At 42.2% G+C, this 9,847-nt stretch overlaps 1 protein-coding gene across 1 annotated transcript in view; it reads right to left on the bottom strand.

Moving 5' to 3' along the window:
* Positions 1 to 1,041: 1,041 nt before the first annotated feature.
* zgc:172282 (leucine-rich repeat and fibronectin type III domain-containing protein 1-like protein) overlaps positions 1,042 to 9,847 on the bottom strand; it is a 173,843-nt gene continuing 165,037 nt past the window's right edge. Inside the window, exon 11 of the mRNA XM_047594339.1 lies at positions 1,042 to 1,952. The gene's annotated coding sequence lies outside the window, so the exon portion shown is untranslated. The remainder of the gene's footprint in view (positions 1,953 to 9,847) is intronic.

The raw sequence follows: 9,847 nt of genomic DNA, 5'->3' as shown, positions 1-9,847 counted from the left end.
AAAAATGCTGATTATAGCAGGTTTAATTTATAATTTTAAATTATAATTAATATATTTTAATATATGCAGTTCTCTGAAGATGTAAAAGTAAATGGAGTGCATTTGGCATTTCCATTTGGGAGGAACTGTAGTCTAGAGCGTGGAGTATGTTCAGTCTTAGAAACAATATTTTAAAATACGTTATTTCATCGATAAGTAGTAGGGATTATTTATTGACCTGCCACTCTATTATGCACAACTTGCTAGGACCTGCTTTTGTCTTCAAAACTGCTGAGGGATTGCTTAGTGTTTGATCCGTGCCGACATTTTAGCACCGTGCAGTTGCTGCCAATTCGTCGACGACACATTCACGAGGCAAATCTCTCATTCCGCATCGTCCCCGAGGTGCTCTGCTGGATTGAGGTCGTACAAGTGTGGAGGCCATCAACGAGCAGCTCAACATGATCTGATAAGGAGGCTATATTTGGATATACACCCGTCAGTGCACTTATATACATCATTCATTATCATTAACTGGAGAAAACATGCATTATTAAAAGTAAACTTGTACTTATGAGCATAGGTTATGACTTATTTACGGCTGAAACGGCAGCTTCTTAATTCTTCCACTGATGCTAAATAATGAGCTCACATGCTGGGTTAGGGTTAACCCTGTCCCCTGGATAGGTGTCACAGGCAAGCTTGATAAAAGAGGCGTCGTCTATTTTTACTTGCTTATTTGGTCGATTCAGAGAAACAACGACAGTTGTTCTGTTTGCGTGACACCCGTCCACCCGGCCCACGGTAATTGACAGTCTTTATTCTTTCAAATCTCGTTTCGTTCAAGCCGCTCGGTGGGAAAACATGAAATTATTCTCGTACTCATAAGATTAGCGTGTGAAGTGTTTACCCTCATCTTCGGTGAACTTCTGCTCACGTGTTACACGTGGTGCTGCGCAGGTTAATCATAGCTCTGTGTCTCACATCTGGCAGACGGCTCAACTAGATGAGAGGACGACAACAACCAAAAAAAAAAAGAAAAGAACAACCCTGCAGCCAGTCTAGGAGAAAGTCATCCATTTTTTTTCTTTTATTTTCTTAGAAAATATCCACACACCATAAAAATTACATGTACAAAACTATAAGATTTGAAATTGCTTTATGTACACATACAAAAGATAAAGCCCAAAGAAAACGTGAGAGGGACACAGGAGGTGAAAAGTGAAGACAAAGCGTTGTTGTAGTTGTTTTTTCGTTTTTTTTTTTTGGGGGGGGGTGGGGGTTTCTCCTGGGAATGGGTCGAAAAGTTTGAGGTTCTCCATCTATTTCCTGTTCTAACACCTTACAGATCTGCAGGGAGCTTTAACAATCATGATGATAAATATAATGGTGTCGGTGGTGATGATAATGGCAGTGCAATTACGTGCACACATGGTGTATATAGCATCGGAGATGGCATCGGTACCACTTGTCCCATTAATCAGAGTCAGAGCGTGATCAGGGAGACGCTGGTACGGAGCATGTGGAATATCCGGCTGATTAATATAAAGGGATATCTGTCTCGCACGCGCACACACATAAAGATGCAGCTCTATAGACGCGAAACGCTGTGACGTGACCTGCTAACAATCGCACTGTGTGCACGTAAACGCACTCCGTGGTGGTGATGATGAAGGTGTGCGGGGGCCTGGATGACGCCAGCCGAGATATTAACGGTGCAGGTTGTGCGGTAATATACAGTCATACAGCATTTTTCTTCACGTTATACTATTGTGACTTACAGTGTTGTACTCCGTGTAACTTGTAAACTTTTTCAGTGGTGAAAAGTAATGGCGCTGACGTTTCTGATGAAACTGCTGGATATTAATAGCGACTCATGTAATTTGGTGCCCTGCTACTTCAGTTTTCTTTTCTCAGTGGCGCGTTTGCTTCTCTTGACCTCGGACACGTGGCTTTCCTCCTCATCGCTGCGTCTGAAAGAAAGAGAGACGGACGTTAGATTTCCAGTCGGAAGTCAGAATCCATTGAAACCATATTTTCAGGCTTGGATGTTTGGGCTTTCATCTCTGTGATCGGATCAGACAAACTCAGTCCGGTGGTACCATTGAGTTTTTAGATAATGATTTTGTTGTGAACAAATTCAATTCCACGGTGCTCAGATGACGTTATGATTGCATCACTGTCACTCTTATGTCCATCACAGTATATAGCACAATTTGATTAGCCCAGGAGATCAATTTTTCCGGGGCATAACAAACTCTGGACAGAGCGACTCCAGACCAGCCACCCTCTCCAAAAAAGTTGCGCTTTGGGCTAGCTACCAGGCTAACCCAGAACCTGATTACACTAAAAATTGTGAATAGCACTTCATCTAAGAAAGAAAGACCAGCTCCGTCCTGTTTCAACTCTGATAATGGAACATCTTCATTCATTTATTTTCTGTAACTGCTTGTCCTTTGGGGGAGCCTGTCCCAGTGTTATTGTGCGAGAGGTGTTGTACACCTATCGCAGGACGACGCACAACCATTCACACCTACGGCAAATTTGGAATCACCAACTAACGTAACAAGCCATTAGCAGCGATTCCATTACGCTTTTTCACAAAATAAAAGCGATATTTCTGAGATTTCGATAAAGTACGAGTTTCCATTGAACTGTGTTCTGCGAATTAGCTGTGACTCTCGTGAAGTCTCGTCTCGCGATATTCCATAGTTCTCTGAAATTCCTGTCACGCGAGACTTCGCTTTGAGGAAATAGACTTCAAATGAACTGGTCACATGACCCCCTGCATCATCTCCAGTGAACAAGTGTTTCCATTGCACTTTTGCGATAAACTGTTATAATCCCCCACCTCATGAGAACGTCAAAGTGTTTTAGCTGTGTTTGAGGTTTTTCGAAATGTAAGTGTTTTATTACGCATTTCTAGGGGTAATGGAAATGCAGCAATTGATCACGTTCCCCATTTAGATAAACATAGCGATAAGGCTGCACGTAATACGTACTACGAGTCTATACGGTCACCCATAGCGAGTCAAATTGCCAGCTTTCTCATTTCCCGACTCTAACAAGGTATAAGATTTAATTCATTCATGCCATGCTGTGCCTTAGACTTGTTGCACAAAGCTGTAAAAACTGTAAAACTGCAGGATTACAATTAGTGTCAGAAAAGAACTAAATCCAGAACTAACCAGCGAACCACGTGTTAAAGCGAGCGCATTCTACTAAATGAGCGTAGATTGATGGAGAAGCTGTGATGGGAGACAGTTGGCCGTTCCACCGAACCTTTTGTTAAACTTCAGCAAATCTACCGCTGCTGGCCTCATTCGTATTCTCAGTGTGTGCATGCTTTGAATGATTAGCTGTCACGCTGCAAGCACTCTTCTTGGGGAGCAACCCTGATGCTGTTCACACATTTTTTACCAGAAACCAAGTTGAAAAAAAAAAAAGGTATTTGGTGAGCAAGTCACCTAGAAAAGATGACCTACAAGGGACTGTGCTACAGAACCCCCAAACCACCAGTTTCACAATATCGGCATTATTAGTTGGAAGCACAGACAATACCACCAAGCAGGTCTACATGTGGTTGTCGCCAAGTATCTTTTGCAAGTTTGCCAAACAATAAGCGCTCCGTTATTAGCAGAGTAGGTGCAGTCTCCGGTAATGATCCATCAAATCTGCTGAGTCCCCTTTAAGCACGGCACGACAACGAGCACAGCAACAATACCCTTTACACAAGATCTAAACTGCAGTTTGTCACCCTTTTGATGACATTAAACAGTAGACACTGTTGTCTGCCTGGTGTGTGCCCGAGATCAATGGATCAGACAAAAGAGTCATCACTTCTTGTGTCTCTGCACAATGCTGCATTGTGCGGCAGCAGCGGTACATAATAGGCACAAGTTAATATTTAACATTGGAAAAAGTCTTCACAGAGAGATTTAAAGCGCGGAGCACAATCCGGTCCTCGTGAGTGTTTCTCAGTGGAGAACAATCCCACAGAAGGCTTATACAACCTCACGAATACACCGCGGAGATCGGATAATGTGTTGGTCAGCAGCAAATCTAATCCATCACACCCCCTAAGTGATACAGTTAAAGATTTTATTTGGGTTTATAACACAGCGAAAGATCAACTCTCAACATGCAGGAAAGAAACAGCTCTGTGTCTTTATGTTTGATGTAAGACTATAAGGTCCAGGCAGCTTGTTCGTAGTATATATATAAAAAATAAAAAAAACCCTCTCTTTACCAAAAAGTGAAGTTGCAAATGCATCAAAAAAAAATTAAATAAATATAAAAAATCACACTGCAATTCCCGCACAACAGTACATCCCTGAGGCCACGTTCAGACCAATATTAGCGCCGCATGAAAAAAAAAATAGGAAGCCCCTCATACATTTTAATGAAACCACCGCACAGTGGGAGAGTCCATCTTGAAGGCTGAAAAACCCCCCACACAGAATTAACTTGGCTCAACTTTTTCTGCAGCGCAATGCAAGTTTTAGATGTATTTGCAAACGAGGGGAGCACACGTTCCCCCGTACATCAAACAAGAAAAGAAAAAACATGCGTTCCGGTAATTTGACCTGTTTAATTATACTGGTTATAATCCGGTCCAAACTAAAATATAAATGCACTATTCAGATGCAACACTCACTGGGAGGTTAAATGACAGAAATAATTAATTAGTCCATTCTCCCACCCATTTTTGTCGGCCACACACAGCTGGATGGAGGAGTTATGGTAGAGAACCTTCTTCTAAGACACAGGTCTTGAACAGGGGGTCCGCGACCCCTAGGGGTTCCATGGAGGTACTGCAGGGGTGTCGCAAAAGCTTTGGTTGATTAGACATTTTTTTTATATATTTTTTTTTTATTATTATTATTTTCCAACACAAATTTAAATTTATTTCAATACACATCAACATGAATCCAACATATTTTAGTCAAGAGACACGGGACAGCTTAATATTGATTTCAAAATGATAGTAATGTATATTTATAAATAGCGCTAGGCCGAGTTTAATATGGATCGCACAGAGTAGGTAGGGGGTCCCTACTTAATCTCTACATTAGTTTGGGGGTCCTGTGCCTGAAATATGTTGAAGACCCCTGTTCTAAAATCTATGTAGATCTAAGGATGTTGAGCTGACTGACCACGTGGACTTTGATTCAGAGGCCGATATTTTTTAATATACGGATGAATCATGTATAATTCCCGCATTTTTCAATGTCGGATGATTAGTTAAGCTGCCTTATCCTGTCTGGAAAAAGATCATTTAGACTGCAGTTTCAAAGCTGAGGTTTAGCTAAGGTTTGTCTCTACATTAGAATCCATCCCTAGGTGGTAAACAGCAAACATATATCATGCACAGTTCTCTGGTGCAAATTTAATATGTGCTACGTAGCAATGCATATAGTGCTTGGTCCAAATTGAGCTAGAAACGACCAAGATGTTCCTGGGTTCTTTGCCAAGTAATGTCATCTAAAAGACACAAAACTAATGTTTCATGCAACACAAAAAAGCACTAGGAGAATTTAGGAGTAGCAGAAAAAAAAAGGAGAAACTGATGGGATTTGTTCAGTCTGACATTTTAAAGAAACCCTCTCAATATCAACCTCGCAATATCAACGCCATTATTCACTAAAAGCTTTGGCCCCGTCAATAAACCAATAGGGCACTACGGCGCATTTTAGGTTTCCAACATCTTTCTAACATGTAAAAGTCACCAATCTGCAAAAATCAACGCTCCGCTCCCTCAATACAAACGAGCCGCATCAGCATTTCTGTTGTAAAGCTGCCAGGACTCGACCTAAAACTTTCTACCTGCTGAAGATTTAATCCACGACAGTCCCATTTTCTCCCCCGCCTGCTGAAGGAAATGGTTTTCTGCCGTGAGATGGATGGAAGGGTGCTCACTTCAAGTCCCTCCAGTTGATGGATGTGTGAGAGCTTGCACTACCGCTGACTGAGTTGGGATTTCATTTACACTTTACTATGTGGCTGTTGCAATGCATTTAAAAACACACATCATAAACAGACATAAAGAACACAAGGAGTAGTTATGAGGCTTTGAAAAGCGACAAATAGAGATGACTGAAGTTAGATCAAGGATGGTTAATTGACGTTATATTGCATGAAAGTGTAACGCAGTTGAATGACTACCATGAAAATTTTAAGCCCTGAAAAAGTTGATGAAGACACAGCTGTGGCCATTTACATGTGCACGGCTCAGGGTATTTCGTAACCTGCTGAATACAATATTTGTTGTATTTTTCTGTGTTTGCATGTGTATCCTGAAGGTACGGCACGTTTCAAACCATTCCAGTTCTGTCCGGCTAATGAGACGAGAAGTTCGGCTTTTGTGGCAGCAGAGAGAGGGCTGCAGGGAGAAAGAGAGAACGAGGGGTAGTTTTATATACGTGCAGTCCATCAACTAATGCTTTGCAGTAAAATGGGTGGGTGGGTTTGGGGGGTGAGGGGGGTGGTTTTATATATGTATAATATATCAACTAATGCTTTGCAGTAAAATTGTAGCTTCAATTAGCTTCTCCAGCTCTTTACACTCCCTCTCTCACACACACTTGCTCTCGCACACGCTCCACTGAGCTGCAACACAGCTGACTTTTACAAGTCTGTGTATCACTAAATGTCAGCCACTTCCAGTTGCTATCATGTTTAATTTTTTAACACGGTTATAAATATAATCGCTGCTCCCTAATTTAAATCACAAGCTCTCAGCGCCAATTAACGGCTATTCAGCTGTCCCCGACCACAAGTAAATCTCTCTCAGTGCTGCGCTATGCATGTATCTGACAGATGTGCTCTAATAATGATAATAAAATTAAAAAAAAATAAAAATTTAAAACCATCCCGTAGATTCAGCTGTGTTTAGTCTTTATCATTTTTGGGAAAACTAAGATAATATTGGAACAGTTGACTGTAGAAGCATCGGTGCTCACAAATCCTGTTTTGAACTTCCAATTCATTTGATATGCGGGCTTTAGACCGTTACTGAATACACAAATCAACAGGAATGCTTTTCAGCGGCGGAAAATATGCTGCTGACCTTCACAAACTGACACTGAAACACTGAGAGCTGACTCTTTTGTTGAACAAATCCCACTGGTGTGCAGACGTTTGCATATAAAACAGTAGCTTTTAACATTCTACACCCCGGTCCTCATTTTGAGGACAGGGCTGTTAGGCTTTTTTTTTTTTTAAATTTCATATCATGTTACTTGCCGTCTCTTTTTTTTGAACGACTGACACATGAAGCCACAAACGTCCCCTGCCAGGTTGATTTTCAATACCACCAAAAACACATGTTCCCTTTTCTAGTAAACCGAGCCAGAGACCCTGTGGGGAATGTAATGTGCTGTAGAGCACAACACGCAGCACCAGGGGTACGCCATTATACCCACAATGGAATGCAACAGGGAGGCTGAGTAAGATGACGTGTGCTAGTGAGGATGCGCCAGCTAACGAAGACGACAGTGTATGCACCATTTGCTCTTCTTTATTTCTTTCTTTCTTTTTTAAGCTGAAGTGGATAGTATACCGAGCCTTCTGTTACAGCTTTTCCACCAACACAGACATGTGCAGTTGCCTGCGTTTCTTTCTTTTATTTATTTTAGAGATACTGGGACAGGGCTGCATGATAAATCGTTAAAAAAATCGCGATCTTGATTCACGCATACACGTGATCTCATTTCGAAACACAACGATTCTTAAGCATTTTATTTCACACTCGACGTCACAAGCAAATGCTACGATTTCTTCCCAGGAGGCAGCGCTGCCGCTGACTCCTCCCTCGACCTCTGTGTGTGGAAACAGGAGAGAAGCAGAGAGAAGGCAGCGGTAAAGAGAGTTAAATGGATGGTGAAGAAACCCCAGGCGAGAGTCGCCCACAGACCTGAACCAAACCCTTAAAGTTCATCAGTGTAATAAACATTTTGGGGAAAAAAAATCGTGCCAAAGAATCATGATCTCAGTTCTAAGCGTGCAGCCTGATACTGGGACATAGATAGCTATGAATGTCAACAGAATGAACAGAATGCAAGGTGTGTGTCTTCAGCATTGTCTCGTGTTGTGCACATCCTCTATGTCTTTTTATCATGAGTTAGTCCACGCCTGTTTTAAATAAACACTGATCACCATTAAAACCGCCTTCCTAATATTGTGTGCGTCTCCTTTGTGCCTCCAAAACAGTTGTGACTCATCAGAGAATGGACACGGGTCTTCTGAGAGTGTCCTGTGGTGTCTGGTAACACAATGTTGTTAGCGGGGGCCTTTGGGTCCTGTGGGTTGAAGGGAGGGGCCTCTGTGGATCATCCCACAGATACTTGATCACTTTGGGATCCAGTGAATTTGGAGGCCAGGTCAACACCTTGTGCTGTTTTTCATGTGTGCTTGAGCTGTTTCCAAATTGTGTTTGTGTGTCTGTGTCAGTCTGCATCCAACTGGGGATGGCTGCTGCCATCAAGGAGTGTCATTACTATGGGGTGGGGGTGTCTGGTCTAGTCTAGGTGGGTGGTACATGTCTAAGTAACATCCACACAAATGGTCCAAAGATGGTCAATGTTACTTTCCTTCTCTTGTCATTGGTTTTAATGTTGTGGCTGATCGGTGCATGTAATAAGCAAACTGAAGCAGGTGATTGTTCTGATGCATCTTATGGCTGCTATTCTTTATTTCCTTTGTGTTTTGCGCAATGACCTCTCTTTAATTTTCAAGGTTTCTGCATGAAGCTGGTGTAAACCCAGGGTAGTTTACGCCGGACAGAACCGTGTTCACAGTTATCTATCATGGAACCAGTTCAAGAACCAGAGCTGAATCTGTGTAGGCCTCGGCACAGGGATTTCTGTGTGGTATTTTTTGAATGAATATCAAACAATGTTCAACGCTCTCATTCAGAGCCGGACAAACGAAATGTTTGCTTGGCACAAAAGCCGCTGGATTAAAGGACAATCTATTCATTCCGTCTTGTTTCGGGATTTAATTAGGCTAAATCATTCCGCTTTTTCATTTGCACGGGCTTATTTTTCTATCTTATTGTGAACAGGTACAGACGAGGAAAAATGTCGAGCCAATTGTTTGGATGTGGAAATGACTGGCGGTCCGGTCATTTTCCTCCGTTAATGGCGCGACTGCAAATTAGCTTTGTTCACAGTGCTACAACACAATATAGGTCAAAGGTGTTCGGTCTCAGCGGGGCGTGCTCAAGTAACAGGACTGTATGCTGCCATGTACGCTGGTGGTTAACTTTCCCCTATTAGATTCTCCTGTAATAATAATATAGTCTTACATGGGCCTTGGTGACATGCTGGTAGAACAAGTATTACTCACATTCATACAAATATATTTCCTACAGACTAGGACGTTCCCACAAAAAGTCTCCGACTGAATAAGTGTCCACGTCCTGACACATTTGTTCGACTCCGCCTTGCTGCCGAGATCTGTTTTTTTTCCCCCTGTCATTTATAAGTGGAAAAAGAGTCACACAATAAATGCCAACAAAAATAACCATGCATTGTGTGCGCATGTTGTGTCATCTATTATTCATACTACCATGTTTTCTTTGCGAGGAACCAAAGACACCTCACAGCACAATACAGCTGGAGCTCGATACACGCTGAGTAATCCTCCGCACATCCCACTCACTGTTCTTCTGTTTTCCCCTCTATACCCTTTCTTCTGCTTCTCCTCCTCCTCCTCCTCCTTCGCTCTTGCTCGCCCGTCTTCGCATCTCCTCATTTTTGCCTCCTCCTCCTCCTCCCTGTTTTAATCCCTATTTGTTTTTTCTTCTGCAACCACCACCTCTTTTTTATTAAGCTTCTTATCATGCGTGGCTTCTCTCCCCCCATTT

The sequence above is a fragment of the Mugil cephalus genome, chromosome 9 (assembly GCF_022458985.1).
Source record: "Mugil cephalus isolate CIBA_MC_2020 chromosome 9, CIBA_Mcephalus_1.1, whole genome shotgun sequence".
NCBI lineage: Eukaryota > Metazoa > Chordata > Actinopteri > Mugiliformes > Mugilidae > Mugil > Mugil cephalus.
The sequence above is the reverse complement of the archived record's forward strand: the minus strand, read 5'-3'. Positions and strand labels throughout refer to the sequence as shown.